Source organism: Falco rusticolus, chromosome 7, assembly GCF_015220075.1.
Source record: "Falco rusticolus isolate bFalRus1 chromosome 7, bFalRus1.pri, whole genome shotgun sequence".
Taxonomy (NCBI): domain Eukaryota; kingdom Metazoa; phylum Chordata; class Aves; order Falconiformes; family Falconidae; genus Falco; species Falco rusticolus.
The window spans coordinates 46,911,590-46,929,548 of NC_051193.1; the positions used below are offsets into that span (position 1 = coordinate 46,911,590).

Consider the following 17,959-nt stretch of genomic DNA (forward strand, 5'->3'; position numbering starts at 1 on the left):
ATTAGAAATTACAAAATACTTTTCCAAAAGCATATAGAAGTGTTTTTACTACATTTTTGTTGTCCAGATGCTTTTAAATAAAATACATTTCTCCCATATACAGAATCTGTAGGAACACCCTTATGAGTTCGCACCCTCTGCACCACAAACTTCTCTTCCTCCTTAACTTTTATATTTAGAGGTAGGACCACTGGTTTTAACAGTGCGCTCAAATGCAGTTACATGCATATGTATTTAGAGGCTTGTGGCACTAAGGTTTTTTTTCTTTGTTGAGTTGAGTGATCATAGATCACTTAAGTAAAACCATTTTCTGAATGTTCTTGAGGAGAGTAATCTGCTGCTATGCCTCCAAATATCAAAGACACACACACCCATCCCCACCCCATTCTGCAAAGTGTGAAGATTCACATTGTCCCTTCAATGTGATTTAAGAGCTGTGAGATCAGCCACCAGGAATGATACAAATTGGTAATGACATTTCTTTTTGCAGGTGAGCATATTCTGTAGAAATGCCCTGTGAATGAAGCAATAGTACAAACATCATTGCATCCATCTTAAAAAGAAAACAACATCTTAAGAAGCAAAGAGGAGCACATATGTGGAATCAGGCAGTTTATGGAGTCACCAAGCTAAAACATTATGTCTTTCTTTTGTATATTCTGTGGTAGTGTTAATTTTCCTAACAGCTTGACAGATTACAAATGCTGAAATAGGCAATTCTTTCCTCTCCCTTAGCCTATTTTCTATGCCTTTTAACCAAAATTATAAGAAAGAATCCATATTTCAGACTCAAACCTTGTATTTTCTTTGAAAAATGCCTACAACTTTGTGTTTTCCTGTTGCCTTTAAATTTTCAGTTCCTCTGTGTAATTGCACACAATTTATCACTTCATCTCAGATTTTCTTTATGCTTTTAGTGTAGGACATCAAATATGAGGTTGAATCAGTGAAAATCTTACTGCCTCCTATGCTGTCGCTACCATTTTTATTACCAACTTCCTCAACAATTTAGGAACAATCATCTGCATGATGGTAGAAGTGATTAAAGCATCTAGTAAGCAGAAGTCAACAGAAAACCATGGGTTATGTGGGGGGACTGGAAACCAGAAAGTATCCCAACAGTAAAAAATTGTGGTTCTGGTATTTCTTTCGCTAAACATAATCTCAACTGTTCTTTACAGTCTCCTCTAACCAGTACTGTTTCTTCTGATGTTCAAGATTGGAGCTGTAAGCCACAAGAGAAGACTGAAAAATAGGGATGGGGATAAAGAAAAGGCATGCAATATGTATTGGAAAAGGTTTAAACTATAGGTCATGAGATTTCAAGCTGAGATGTGGGAAATGCTGTTCAAGGAGAAGTCTGGCCAACCTGCCAAAAGGCATGCTGAATGTGAATGAATTATAGAATATGACTTAGAGATACAAGCTGCATTTTAAACTTAGCAGATAGTGGGAAGAAAATCTACAAATAGGCTACCTGGTTTTTAAAGAGTCTTTTCTCTATCTTAGATGATTCTGTTATAATTGTTTTAAAACAAATATTTATATCATAGATCTTGAAACATGTATAAAAGAACATAGTAAAGCCAATATTTCAGTTGTTTTTTCTCTCCTGGATTTGCAGATTTATCATAACTTGGTACTGATTATTGGTCTCCCTTCACTATACTAATTTATTTTAGTTCCCTCTGGAGCTCTTCTAATTTGTTAATCTGAAAGTTATTTTTTTAGCAAACTTATAAATACAGCTTTACAGAGAGTTAAATTGTTATTTTAGCCATAGGTTAACTACTGTGCAAAACAGCAATAATGTGAGTATTTTCTTACTGTTTTCCTTTGAATGGAGTGGTATATATGTGTTAAATTTATCAAGCTAAGTTGGCACTGCTCGGCTGCATCTCAAAAGCCTTATACTGCTAGTAACAAGGGGTCATTTTCCTTGGGAGATCATTTTTTAGAGAGAAGGGATCTGAGGTCTGTTTGCAAATTCACCATAAAAGTCCTGCATGAGTATGTGTCTGATATTCTTTATTTTATTTTTTGCTAAAGACCTTTTTTTTAATAGAAAAAAAAATTGTAGCATATCAGGTAAAATAGAAACTCTAGCAGTGACTCTTTGGACATTACATATATTGCAGATGTGTGATTCTGGAGGCGTTCAGCAACCCAGCTGAAATGGGCAGCAGGTGTTTGAAATTGGGCTACTGTGTCATTTCCAGCTGTTTAATCTGTTGGTTTTAGTGTCAAAAGGAATTACAAGATAGACCAATCACCTGAGTGACATTAAGAAAATCTGTTCTTTTTGTTGTTCTGCCTGATGGTTTAGCAAGTGAATTGTGGCAAACATTATTGCATCGACTGGAGTCAGCATTAAGGTCATTGGAGGGTCAAGTTTTCCTTCTTTGACTGAATGTGCTATATCGGTTTCTGAACCCTCCAAATGGCCTAACACCTCCCTCACTTATCTCTTCCAATAAAGCATCTTTGACAGAAAATGCAATCTCTGCTTCTTTCTCAAAGGATACACTAGAAATGTAATGGAGTACATGCCTGTCATTCTGTTGAATTACCGTGTTTGTGAAGAAGCTGATGGTGTCCTTCTCATTCTCCCTGGGAAAACAATTTGGGATTATTCTGCTCTGGAAGACAGCAGAGACAGTTAGAGCTTGAAACAGCTCTGAAGTGTTGGGTTTTAGTTGCATAATTCCTATAGAAACAAAATGCATACTGATCTTTCTAGCTTTACTGAATCTGCAAAACCAGATGCAGAGACAGCAGCTCGAGTACATCTGGACTTCAGGACTTGAGGACTTGGTTCACATTTGAAGCAAATGTAAACAAAGAATAAAATGAAGAATATTGGGATGTGAGAGAATGATGATGAAAAAATTCAGAATAGGGCTTTACTTGGTCTAGTTACTTCATTTAAAATGATTTATAGTAATATAATATAATACAGCTTATAGTAGTACAGTATTTTTTCCTGATATTATTATCTCCAGTTTACCCAACAAATGAAAGATTAGGAAAAAGAAAAATGAAAATACTGAACTTCCACCAGATCTTTAATGCATAGCAAGTTAAGGCTAGTTGACAATTTGCAGAAATGGGAGTTGGAAAGTCAAAGCTTCCATTTTCAACTGTGCCATAAATCAAACTCGCTTCACTACATCATATCTGGCCTTGGTCAAATCACTTAGCCTTCTACTTTCTCCATTTGTCCATTTATCTCACTGCTTAAGGATCTCATTTTTCATACATTAGGACATACACTGGCAGTTACAACATCTGAAGCTACCTGTTATTACACAAGCATGTGAGAAATTATGTATTTATAGTTTGTGTATATTGACACACAGTTCAACAGTAAATGAAAAGCTGACTAGTCAGTACAGATGTAATACATTTATGAAAATGTATCTTCATGAACTTGGTATTCTCAATTGCCAAAGCATGCTGAGAAGCCCAAGTAGGACACTAGGCCTCAGAGTTTAGATGCAGGAGAGGTTTCTGGAGAAACTGATATGGTTCCACTTCTTGGAGGAGGACTGTAGGATCTTGTCTTTCTGGTATTGATTGAAAGTTAAAATTGTTAAGAAATGCTAGTAATTTTCACTGCCTCTAGAGTTGTTTTGTGCTCTGTGGAGGCTAGCTCAGAGATGGAAAAGAAATGTTTGAGGTTTTGCTGATATTCTTAGGAAGTTTTCTTAGAAGGACGACACCAGGAAGTTAGGCAACTGATGTTTTGAAATGTATTAAGATGTTACCAGTAATAGCACCATGAAATATATATGTTATTATCCAACAAAATTCAGTAAATAATACTAATCAAAGTTAAAAATGAAAGACATGGATAAAAAATGCAGAGCCATGGAAAAACTATGGTAAAAAGCCAACATATGGAAAAGGTAATTAAATGTGCTTCACTTGTTTTATGAAACTTGTCTATTTTCAAACTGTGTTTAGTTTCAAAGTTGTAAACAGTGAATAATAATAACATACAGAACCAATACCCTCTTGTTGTTGTGTGCTAAAAGTAGGTGTGTACTGAATCTTCATTTAACTACAGTGAAAGAAAAGCAACTTTTACTCCCCTGAGAATACCTTCATGGGAAGCAGCCCATCAACTGTACTGGACACAGACATGTGCACTTTTCATGGCAGCTGGAGGTGCCCTCTTTGCAATGCTTGACTTTCCATTATGAATGACAGCGTGTTGACACCGATACTGAAAGACATGACCTGACATGCTACATTGGTCACTCTTGTTCTGACATTTCTTTGTGTTAATGCAAGCGTTAAGGAAAGTGTTTCTAAGTATAATGAACATGTTCAATGGTTAGACATTTTCATGGATTCTGTGACAGAAGTCGATACTTTCCAATCAAATGATTGTAAAAGAACCTGAAAGTAACCCATTACTTTAAATAGTACATGTATCTGCTTAGAAAATACAAAAAGTCATCAAAGAATCATGCCAATACTGTACCTTTTGTGCCTTCTAGCTGGAACTGTTTGCTCTGTAGGAAGGTTTTAAGGTTGCTCAACACTGAACAATGTTAGTGATCATACAGTACTAGACCTATTTTTGGAACTAATAATTGTACAAAGAAAGCTTGTGGTTCACCTGAAGGTTTTGCAAGTTAAACTATTTGCTACTCATTTCTTTCAGTGAACATGCTAAATGATAGACTGTACACTAGGGAAAATAATTGCTACCTCCTTCATGGTCTCAATGGCTAATCTGATAGAGATAAAAGATGAGCATCATTGTATTGATTTTGAGTGGCAAGGTTTTGGTAGGAGGGGAGGCAACAGGGGTGGCTTCTGTAAGAAGCTGCTGGAAGCTTCCCCAATGCCTGACAGAGCTGCTGGCTGAAGCTGAGCCCATCAGAGATGGTGGTAGCGCCTCTGTGATAACGTATTTAGGAAGGAAAAACCCCACTTGCTGTGGAACAGCAGTGAGGAGAGAGGAGTGCACATATGTGAGAGCAACAACTCTGCAAACACCCAGGGCAGTGCAGGAGGAGGGCAGGAGGTGCTCCAGGCACCAGAGCAGATTCCCCTGTAGCCCATGGTGAAGACCATGGTGAGGCAGGCTGTCCCCCTCAGCTCATGGAGGTTAATGGTCGAACAGTAGGTAGGCCTGTGGAGGACCCACGGTGGAGAAAGTGGATAAACCCATGGGAAGCCCAGACTGGAGCAGGTTTGCTGGCAGGACTTTTTGACCCTGTGGGAAGGGGCCCAAGTGGAGAAGTTTGTGAAGAACTGCAGCTCATGGGAGGGACTCACCTTGGAGAGGTTTATGGAGAACTGCTCCCATGGGAAGGACCCCATGCTGGAGCAGAGGAAGTGTTGAGGAAGGAGCAGCAGAGACAATGTGTGATGAGCTGACCACAGTCCCTATTCCCCATCCCCCTGCACAGCTGGTCGTGGGAAAGGTAGAGAAAATTGGGAGTGAAGTTGAGCCCAGGAAGAAAGGAGGGGTCAGGGGAAGACTTTTTAAGATTTAGTTTTTATTTCTCATTACCCTGCTCTGATTTGATTGGCAACAAATTAAATTAATTCCCTGGCTCAAGTCTGTTTTAGCCATGATGGTAATTGTGAGTGTTCTCCCTGTCCTTATGCCAAACCACAAGCTTTTTGTTATATTTTCTCTCCTCTGTCCTGATGAGGAGGAGGGAGTAATAAAGTGGCCTGGTGGGCACGTGGTGTCCAGCCAGAGTGAACACACCACAATCATTTAGTGTTTACAAATAGGTAAAGATGATGAGATCACCTTTCCACCCATGTCTTCCTATTACAGTACGCAGATGTGAATTCTCAAGGTTATTCTAAATGATGACTGGTTTGTAGTTATTCCACTAGCGTATCATGATTCTTTACACTGCAGGAAACCTTGGTGATGAAGGATGGCCCCTCACAACAAATCATAGTGAGGAGGCTAGACCAAACACTTAAGATGTTAGTTTCCACAAGTCACTACTCTGAACAGCAACTGAAATTCTTCAGGGGCTTATACCTGACAACCTAATGTTCAAGAAAGACGATGAATGAAAAGATAGATAATTGCAAGTAAGAAATTTGACATTTTCATTTACTTAGAATTCTGACTGCATTTGGGAAGTTCACAGTTGGGGTTTTTTGTGGTTTCGTTTTTAGTTGTTTTTTTTTTTTTTTTTTTTTTTTTCCCAAGGGGTCCCTTTTAGTGCAGGAGGCTGCTCTGTAGGCAACATGATCTTTGCCTACTTTGCCCTGTTATACTGGTAACACCATACATTTTACCAAGAAAAAGGGCTATACTAAATTTGTATCACAGCTTTTGTTAGCTTTGCTGAACTTTGGTTTCAGATTTGATTTTGATTTTTACAGCCAATCTGATTCTCTGTTGTCTTTTGTATATATACAGAGGTCTGAACTTCCCTAGAATAACCCAAAATGCAAATATGAATTGACAACCTTTCCCCTTCTTGTTCTAAATCATCTAAATTCTAAATGATTGAATCATTCAGAGTCTAAACTGGTATCTTTGTTTAACATGGTAGATTCTGCTGTCCTTTGGGGGACTGACTGTGGAGTTTCTTACTGTATGTTTTCCTGCACACAGGCCAGCGCTATGTTGCTCTGAGTGGAAGCCTCTTTGAAATGGTGCTGGTTTTGCTATATGTTATATTTTACCCTGTGATAAGCATTATTCTGAGATAGAACGATGTAAGCGTCCGGCTGTTACACAGGACCTGACCTTTCTCAGGGACAGCTCAGTCATAGGGATGGTTTTCACCCTGACTTCTTTTGAAGGGTAGTATTACTGCATTTCATTACTATGCAGGTATTAGTGTGTTCATTACTTGCAGAAGAAACTGTGTTTCTTTCCTCTTGTAATGCAATCACATACTTAGCAGGGATATTACCAAATACAAATTAGTAGCAATAGTACAAGAAGATCTTTTTCCTGCGAAATGGGAGAATGGCAAGGTTAGTAGAGAAAGATACAGGCAGTCACATCTCATCAGATGTTGTATGCAAGAGCTGCATTTAATGGTTCTGCTCATTTGTCATAAATGCAGACTGTTGGCATTGTACTAAGTAAATCCAAAGATGAAATAAAGCTAGGAAATGCAGTAAGAAATCCTGAATTTCTTACACTGTTTCCCAAGAGTAAAGAAGCAAAGACATTACTTAAAAGGCTTTTTTTCCCTCTTTTTTTCTTTTTTCTTTTTTTTTTTCTTCTTTTTTTTTGTTTATAGGTTTTAAAAGGAATGTGTATATTTCAGAATTAGTAATATGATTGCATCAAAGTTAGGGGCATTCTTTAACAGAGTAGAGGAACAGAGAATGAAAGAGAGGAGAAAATCTGCACTACTGTACTTTCCAAATTTCACTTTCTGTCTGAGACTGCTGGAAATGGGATACAGTCAAAGAAAAATTACCATTTAAATAACATTTTAAACATCAAAGAAAATTGCCCCCTGACACATAAAAAAGTGTAAAAGGATATCAGAAGGTCCTCCAGTCCATCTTTGGGCATGTCTCTATCCTCCTTCTCCAGAAGGAGGCACACCTGCCGTATATATTTCCTGAAATGCGATCATCTAACCGGATTATAGAAAATTAGTGACGCAGACTAGGCTATGTCTGCCAGTGCTTACTTGCAGAAATTCTTGCAGTGTGTTGTCTTTGTGACAATTACGTAATACTTCTTTCTGAGCTACCCAGAATGCTCACTGAGAACAGTTGAATCTCTTTGTATAGTCTTTTACATTCCACAGTCATGTCTTCTCTAAATTGAACAATGGCTGTTCCTTTCATTTACTGTCACATAGTACAGATTCTAGATCAGTATTCACCGTTCCTCCCTCAGCTCTCTCAAACTGATAGACATCTTTCTAGCAGGTGCCTAGATGATGATGATTCAGAGATGATTCTAAGCTGAAGCCTTACCAGGGCAGGATAGAGTAAAAATATAATTTCCTTTTGTCTCACAGACAATTTCTAGTCTATAAATTGAGGTTTCATAATTACTTTTTTCATTAAGGCTGCTGACCTTGACGTGTGTTCAGTTTCTGACCCATAATAATCCCTTTGTTGCTGACCCTGATTGGTCAGTCCTTTCTAAGAAGACTTCAGTTCAGTCTGAATTATTTAACCATAGTGAACATTCTGTGTTGGCACATATTGCTAAGATTAGTTTTTATGCTCAGAAATGTATTGAAAGACTTAACGGTTCTTCTGCATGTGAGAGTTGAAGCCTACTATCCATTAACTATTTCAGTTACCAGGAATTATTTTACTTGAAGTGGCATATTAACTGCTGCTGTAAATACTCTTTGTGTGCTGAGCCCTTTAGAGGCAGTCTCTAAGGCACATATTCTTCCATCACTTCATTTGAAATAACTTAACTTACTGATATATGTGTTTCCTGAAATGTGCTGAGAGTTTCTGGTAATGTACCAGCCTGCCTGTGGCTTTTTGTAATATGTCTTATCTCTTTGGTTGGCTTCATCTCATCGTTGTCATTCATGCAGTATGTCAGTAAATTAAGTTCAAACCCTATTTCTTTGAAACACATTGACTTTTAGTCTCCTCAAATAACATTACTGTAAGAATAAAACTAAGGCCTGTTTGGAATGAGAGCTTCAGGTTATTGGCCGTCTATATTAGAGACATTAGTTTTTGGTTTAGCTCTGCCAGCTAGTCTGTAGAAATGCGAGAAACACAAAGTGTAATCGCTATACATCTAAACACACAATTGGATTTCACTAACATATGCTTGTGATTACATTTTGTTATCTTTATATTCCTGTTCTTTGATGAGTGAGCTGCTTTTCCTCCAGCTGGAAGCTTTCATATAAATAATTTAGGTCCCGGCATATCTACAATAAATAACAGTGGAGATTCACAGTTTTGGGATAAGGTTACTAATCCACTTTCCTTTGTGTGTATTTGTGAATAGATTATTCTCCTAACATGGCATTTTAGGGATTTATCGAACGTCTGTTGAATTTGGTAAACCAAATCAATTTCAAGAGGTTATATTTCTTTTATCATTTTCAGAATGATACTTTTTTTTTGATTTAGCAACTTGATTTTTGCTACATTTTACCATGATTTTTTTTTTTTCTTATTTTTATTCACTGATATTTATCTTCAGGAACAGAAGCACTCCAACATGAAAAAGTGGGGGTTTCCTCCATTTCAGTGAAATTCATATTCACTCAAAGGTGGGTTTTTTATTATGTTAGTAGTTTTGTCATGTCAGTTCTACATCAAACCAATGAACACACAGGGATGCATTCCTAAACCCATCACTGAATCAATCACACGTGTAATTTTTTTTTTACACATGTATTGACATAAATAAGAAGCATTAGGTATTTAGAACTTGTGAAGATCCAGGTAGTTTTTATGCTAAGGACCTTGACTACCCAAATGTGGGTAAATAGGCAAAAATGTGCTGATTTTCACAGCTTCTATGCAACAAACGTTCATACTGACTAGAGTATTTTTATAGTATAAGGTTGACATATTTTCATTTTTTGCTTCTCAAGTTCCTGCAGAATTGTATTCACTTTTTTTAAAATGGCAAGAGAGCAAAAATACCTTGCTGTTCTGTTAGAGAAACTATAATTATAGTGCTTGCAGGTGGGAAGAGAGACAGTAGGTCATGTCTTTATTAAAACATGTCTAATTAAGTAGTGTAGATAAAGCTTTCCTTTCTTACAATGTGGCTCCTTTTTGATAGAAATTTGACAGCTGATTGGGCTGGAGTTAAAGAGTAAGTTTCAGGTCAACCAGTGCATCAGATGTTGCTTTCCCATTGAAGCCATACTCAGCCAAGGCACCAGGAGTCAGTTTTAATGAGGCTGGTGCTGCCCAAGGAGGAGATAGATCATAAATTAGTCATACAAGACAAAGGAGACATAAAGGGATATACAGAGGAGATAAAACAGGTTCGGCAGACAAAGAGGAGTGATTTCCTACTGGGGGCACTCGCAGGTCCTTCAAAATGAAAGTAGCAGATGGCAGGGGTATTGTCACCAAGTTGGGATGACAATTTGTCATTGTCAAGGATATTTCTATGATGAATAATCAGAGATGGGAATTTCTGAATTTTGGTTGACTATCTCCTATTTGTTCTTATGTAAGACAGACTACTTTGGACTGTGTCAAGGTTTGACTCACCCCATGGCAGTGATGTCCATGTTGTGTTTAAAACCACATGCACAAATGATGTGACAAAGTTGTGAATTTTGATGGAAAATCTGAAGCTTGGATTTATGATAACTAAAACTGAACCCTGAAAGCAAATCTCTTCAGAGAAGCTGGCTTCTCATTTGTGAAGAGGATGACAGTACTGTGGTTTTCTTTCCTACTTCATACTGGAGCCCAAAGTTAGTAAATTTATCCTCATAAGGAAAAGATTTAAGAAAATGCTGTTGTCTGTTTTCCCCAAATATCTCAAACAAAACTTGAGTAGACAGGGCTCAAATTAATTTTATTATTATATAATTTTAAATTACTTATTATTTAATATGTTTTAACTACTAGCTTCTTAGACCTCCTAAAAACCCAATTATGTATTCAGAGTATGTATATTGAGCAGCTGTGTTGCGTTGCTGTTGCTGTGTTATGTGCAAACCACCCAAACTGAGCAAAATTCTTGCAGAAGCCAATTACGTGTTTCACATGGACAGAATTTCAGGAAACTGAGACCCAATGTAATGAAGCCACTTGCCTAAGGTTTGTCATGGTTTAACCCCAGCTGGCAACTAAGACCCATGCAGCTGCTCACTCATTCCCCGCCCCCAACCCCCCCCCCCCCCCCCCCCCCCGGTATGATGGGGGAGAGACTCAGAAGAGTAAAAGTAAGAAAATGTGTGGATTGGGATAAAGACTGTAATAGGTAAAGCAAAAGCCACACACAAAACCAAAGCAAAACAAGGAATTCATTCACCACTTCCCACCGGCAGGTGGGTGTTCAGCCACCCCCAGGAAAGCCGCGCTCCATCATGCATGACAGTTACTTGGGAAGACAAAATGCCATAACTCCAAACTTCCCCCCACTTCCTTCTTCTTCCCTCAGATTTATGTGCTGAACATGACATTATATAGCATGGAATATCACTTTGGTCAGTTGGGGTCAGCTGTCCTGGCTGTGTGCCCTCCTGACATCTTGTGCACCCCCAGCCTGCTCACTGGTGGGGTGGGGTGAGGAGCAGAAAAGGCCTTGACACTGTGTAAGCACTGCTCAGCAGTAATAAAACCAACCCTGTATTATCAATGCGATTTTCAGCACAAATCCAAAGCATAGCCCATACTAGCTGTATGAAAAAATTAAGCCTATCCTAAGCAAAACGAACACCGCATGCATGAGTAGTCTGAAATACAGGAGAGGTGTGGGGAAGTTTCATGACAGGACTGCAAGTGTAAGACCATCCTTCTTCCTTGTAAGTAGTGGCTCTGGGTAGAAATGTGTTTAGCGGATATATTTTTAAGGCAAGAAAATGGAAGTGTTGCCAACACACTTACTACTTCCTTTAGCAAAGCTCAGAAAATATAAATCTTTATATTTTTTATGTGTATGGTCTGTCATTATAAAAGCTATGCCAATTAAATCTTTTCAGCTAATTTATTGGCTTGATGCATCATAAATCAAATAACTCACTAGGCTTATTCACTACAAGCAGAAATAGTTCTGTTGTTCCCAAGTCTTTCTACAGCTAATTCTTGCAATGCTGCAAACATTACTGTGAGTGGTTCCAGCGAAGTCAATTAATTTAATGAAGCTTACCCAGAGTAATAAGAATTAAGTCACTGCTAGAAAATAAGCTATGATAAACTGTGTTCTTTGGGAGAATTTATGCAAAACCCACTGTTGATTCTAGTGATATAGTTGCAAAATATTTCAGTAATTTAACATGTCAGGAAAAGCTATATTAAACTGTTTAAATGAAGCACTTGTTCCTGGCATAGGAGAGCATTTTAATTTTTTATATTTTATTTGAGTGTACAGAAGCTGTGACAATCCGCTCAACTGGATTAACACAGTTAACATTCCCACCATCTCAAGCTTTTAAAACGCTGAATCAGATTCTAAAAACAGAGAGGTTTAGTTTCTGCATCTCTAACTAGTTGAATAGTATTTACAAGTTTGTTTGGGTTTTGTTTTGTGGTTTTTGTGTGTGTGTATGTGTGTTTCTTTTTTTCTCCTTTCTATAAAGGTAGCATTTGAATCTGATTATGGAGAAAAATGTGAAAATCAAGATTTTGCAAAATAAATTCATTCTTCAAGTAGTGCTTTAAAGATAAACTCAGCTTAAAAAAATATGTGCTGAAACAATAGTAGCTGTCAGTATTCCTAATGATGCAAGATGTGCTTTTTTCGAACGGTTTGCTTTCTACAAAATGATTAGTAAATTTGGTCATTATATGTAATTAATAGTAATTTGAATGAAAGACAAATGATATATTAGATAGCATGTGTGAGTGTTTCTGTGCCAGCCTGAATTTTAAGAAAGCAGTTTCAAAGCACTTTTCTAATAAACTTTTATAGAGTGACAGCCTATCAGCAGTGGCATGAATCAGGTTCTTAAGGTAGCAGGGCTGACATACTACCCACCTCCAAAGGACAACTGAATGTTTCCTTTCCATACTGCTGTTGTGTTTTACTTTACAACTCAACAATATATCAGAGTGACTTGGCTTTTCCTCTGGCTACCAACACACAAGTCCACAGAGATAAACCCCCCTGTTTTTAAGAGAAATATACACCCATCAAGAACACCCACAATAAATTATTGTATTTATTTGTTCAGTCTGTGATCTCTTACTCTTTCTGTTGATGGTGTTTCAGAGATGATAACTTCAATGTTAGCGTCAGTGACCTATGAAGCTATAGATTTCTAAGCTTTCCTCTGACCGGGAAAAAGCCTAGAGGATGGTATTTTTTTTTTTTTTACTCTCCTGAAAAGTTGACTTTTAATTCTTTTCAAGGAATCAACATGTTTACTGGAGGAAATTAAACTTCAGTAAACTTTGCAGACCTTTCCCCCTATGTTTTCTTTGAATGCTTGGTTATCTTATGCTACTTAGTAGATGTGATAATTTAACATTGAAATCTCAGTTTCAAAAGGAAAGGATAGAAGCCAGAAGAGTAAATATCTGTATTGCCTAGCCGTAGGGGTAAACTACAGTTAATGGAAAGTTGCAGCATGTTCTGTGCCACCTGCATGCAGTGATCTGGTGGTGTCAGCCAGGACAGCTGACTGCCTCCCTAGAGTGGCAGTTCTCAATAGGCCTGGTGCTTCGGAGATGTACGGGGGGATCAACATTAGCAAGACTCCAGTACCCCTATAGGTAAGTTCAGAATCCTAAATTCAAGAAGATGATTCTTGAAACCCATGCCTTGGGTGGCTTTAGTTTTGATCATGACACTTCCCTGAACAACTGAAGTTTTGTGTGCTCAAACTTCTAGTCTGTTGAGAGGAGTAAACAGTGACACTTCTGTCCTATGTGCTAGTAGTAAGGAAATGTTTGGGGTTGGAGGAGAAGGTAGCAAAAGATTAATTTTTCTACAGGAAAGCCCGCATTTCTTAAAGAAGTATTAATTCTCATGGTCTCTTCCTAACATCAGAATCTCAAATACACAGGTACATTTTAAACTTTATAAACAAAGTAAGAGGTAGAGGTCTGAAACCCAGGTTGATCTGAAAATGCTGTTGAACTAAGGTGCCTCACTTTCTGGAGGTTATTAAAGGCATATTAAACAATACCAATCAATAATATTTTAGGAATAAACTTACCTTGTGAAGATATACTAGATGATACTTTCAGTTTTTTCTGTGCCTTATTTTCTGTGTGTAATCAAGTATTTCACTTCCAGAAAGAACAGTCACACAGCCTTTTAGAAATCTGAGAAATCTTAAGGTGTGTTCCCCTATTATGGTGATAGAGCTTTTCTTGTTTAGCTGATTCTTCAGAAGGTGTTTCTTCTTCTTCCTCTTTCTTCTTCTTCTTCATTAAGTTTCAGACAAGCCTGAATAGCTTATGTGACATGCTTATGACACATGCTCACTTTATCTTTTACATGCTCAGGAATTTAATGAGTACATAGGAGTTGGGGTCCTACTTGATTGTCCTAATAAATCACTTCTTAAAATCCCCTTGATCAGCTGTTGGTTAACCTTGAAGAAACACAGTAATTCAACCTGAGTTAAAGTAAAAATTAACAAACAAAAAGTGGCGAGTTTTGCTTTGTTTCTACAAAGTATGAAATGGGGAGCACAACTTCTGAAGTTTGGTAGAGACACAGATTGACAAAATTGTAAAGAAACCAAGGCTGTCTTTGTGTAGCATTTAGGTTAGCTTCAGAAGTTCCTATCTGATTTGTCTGACTGCTTATTTCTTTTGCTCTGTGCTGTGGAGGACTGTATTCTCAATATTCCTAACTATTTCTTCACAGTCCTGTTCACAAAAAAACAGTGAACAAACCTTGGTTAACTCCATCAATTGAGAGACTTTTACATATTTCTGAAGCTTCCTATTGATTTAATCTTATTTTTTATTTGATGATCAAATATTTAAATCAATAATAATTCCAAACAGAATAATAAAACATTTCTATTTGACATATTGAACACCTACTAATAAAGAAAATATATGTGCTGAATTGAAAAGAATGAAAACACATGCATTGGCCTGATTTGACAAGTTTATAAGCTGTAATGCTGCTTGTATTTTTTTTTTTTTTTTAATGACATTGGATTGAATGTTTTGGGGGCTCTGACTGGGCAAAAACAATTAAGAGAAAATCACATTGTGAAGTGACATGTTAATGCCAACCAATACTCTTGTCACATCAGAAAAATACACTTTAGACAGTATACTAGATTCTGAATGGATGTAGTGTCTTTTTGTAAGCCAAACAAGGCAAGTCTCTTAAGATAGTTCAACTTCAGTAACATTGCTCTCAGAAGTACTGTGAGGCAGTTACTGAAATAGAGCTGAACTCAGTTATATTCCCTCAGTACTTTCCTATACAAAATTTATTCAAGTCAAGCTGCCTTTGCAACCCTTGCCATTTGAAGTTGCAGATAATGCAATACTTTAAGTGCAAAGGAGCTTCTGTGAAATTCTGCAACATTCTTATTCTTAGTATCAGTGGAGTGTGAAGATAGACTTCTGACTTTCACACCATGTATCTCAAGTAATTTATTAAAACTGACTGTTATGTTCTAGAGATGACCATTAATGTAAACAGCTCCATTGAGACGAATGGAGAAAACCTGTTTTCTCTGGGGTATCTTTGTGATCTTTTTCAGGCTATTTGCAGCACTACCTTGTATCAAGTTTGCATACAGAAAGTTATTTTCACGATCATGCAGTCTAGCAGTAGTTTGGTGACTTCTTCCCTTGCCTAAGTTATGGATCCAGTGCTTCAAAGACTGACAAACTAGACCAGAATCAACAAAAGGTGTCTTTTTTATTTTTTTCTGTTCTTGTTCTCATGGAATTACTTTCAAAAGGCAGCAAGTGCAACAAACATCTGACTTGTTGGTCTATTAGTTATTAGTAAAAATTTGGAATGGCTTTTCTATATACTTAAATATATAGAAAAATATATATACTTATAACTTGTATATATATTACACAAGTTATACTTAAATACTTGTAAGTATTTATACTTAAAACACTTGTAAGATTTTCAGATCCTAAAGGGGAAACCATAACAGAATATAAACCTGCTTTGTTTGCTGTCTTGCAGCAAGCAGTCTGTTTGCTCATTTTCATGGCTTATTATCAAATTTTATTATTTATTATCAAGTTGATATCTCCTTCACTTGAAAAATAAACTCCTGGTGAAGCATGCTCAAGTGGAAGGACCCCCACTAAATTCAGTCTTTTATGCAATAGCATTTTATGGTATGGTATTCAATTGTTAGCATGAATTCACTGCACCCAACTGAAAAATGGTTTACATTTGGTTACATTTTGACTTAATAACATGTCAAGTTATGCAGATAATTTATTCACATTAAGCTGCTGAGACTTTTTCTCATTGACATTGCTGTTTATAAAAAGAACTCTTTATCAGACCAGTACCAATACCCCTCTTATATACAACATGCACTGGTTTTCCTGGATTTCTTTGTTCAGTAGCCAAGCTGAAAAATAACATAATTAAATATTTTTAGACTTTCCCAACATTATTTTTTTTCATTTGTCTTGCCAGGTTGAATGAACCCATCAGAAATGCTTAAATTCAGACTTTGTTTCTATAAAAGCAGTGGAATTTTTGAAACAAATGCTTAAATTGCATGAAAACTTGAAACAGAGCAAGGAGTGATAGTTGATACTGATGACATATCTATCACTCTGCCAGAAAATGGTATTTAGAGAGCTCAGCTGACAGGTGAAACAATATGATTTAGCCTTTTAAAAGTGGTTTTACATAGGTATCCCACTTCTGCAAACAGCATTTTTTTCCTTACACAATGTGCTATATTTTCCCATCTATGGATAATTTGAGTTACTCTAAAACTTAATGTTTAGTGTTCTACACAACACTACTGACTTTGAATAATAAACTTAAGTTATTAACAATTACTAAATATACTTTTACGTAGCTTCAAGTCAAATATAAGAAATGTGTTTTGTTTTAAAAATTATGTGACTGCCTACTTTTGTATTATTTTAAATATTTTAAACATGAAAAACTTCTCCCAAAACCAAGATTATTTTTAAAATTATATTTTTGACTATCACTAAATGGAGATTTGTATGAATATTTTTGCCTAGAGCCAATCATAACTCATAAATGTTTACATACCCAGCATACTTCTCTAAATGTTTGATATAAAGTATCCATGTCATAAAATGGTGACAAATATATCTAGGAGGTGGAAAGAACTAGGGCAGTGGGTGAAGTGAAAGCATGACTCTGGTGAAAGATAAAGGTCTCATAATTTTCCTTGTAACTTAATTGTACACTGTGGAATGAGAGAAATATACATTCTCCATACATTTTAAAGTAGAAAATTTAAGACGACTTCTAAACAGCTTCCTGAATGTGAAACAAATTAGTTTGCAGTATATATGTGTTAAAGAAAGTAGACAAAGTCTAATTCCTTAATTTGATTAAAAATGCCTCAGATGTAGTTAAAGAAAATATATTTTTAAAGAAAGTCTGGATCAAGCAAGAAACAATACAGAGGTTTCTCACCCTAAAATAAATTCCAGCTTCTTTTATGTGCAAACCACTTAAGAACAGGCCCTAAGAGTGCTGAGACTCCTTCTCATTGTCATTGCTGGTTTTTAAAAGAACTCTTTACCAGACCAGTACCAAAACCAATACCCCTCTTATATCTAACATGCACTGGTTTTCCTAGAGTGCTAAGTTCAAATTGAGCTTGTGTTTTTTTGCAGGCACGCAAGCTGTGAATTTGACTTAAAGCCAGTGACTGCTGCTTTCTCTGTGTTCGTCAGCATAAGTCTTAGTGGCGTGTAGAGAAATTTCCCTTCCCGTGCTAGAATTGCCACCAGAAAAGGCAGGCAACAGAATCGTAAGCTACTTGGTTTTTTTCCTCTGAAATTCTTCATTTCAGTAAGAAACAGAAAAACATAAGCAATTGTTAAAATGATTGTTTTGTATGTTTGTATTAGTTCTGTGTTATTCCTCTCTGCAGGAACTAATATGCTTGTAGTGGACTTTTTCTGAATGTTGAAAATAATATTTTTCAGTGGTGTCTAGAGTTCACTGTCTACATACACACATTAAATATATTTCTTGTTTTATACCCTTTCCCCCCATAAACAAGCTTTTTTTAAAATTTGGATTGAACTATTCCAGTGAATTCAAATAACATTGCATGGTTGAATTCTAATGTAAGGTTGGAGGACAAATAATCGAAGCTGTGGAAATTAGAATCATGGTGATCACATACGCTCCATGAAGGCACAC

The 17,959-nt window shown here is 36.7% G+C and overlaps 1 long non-coding RNA gene across 1 annotated transcript in view; it reads left to right on the plus strand.

Annotated features, from left to right (window-relative positions):
* Positions 1 to 17,959, plus strand: part of LOC119151728 — a 434,000-nt gene that overhangs the window by 261,343 nt on the left and 154,698 nt on the right. The gene's annotated exons all lie outside the window — the stretch shown is intronic.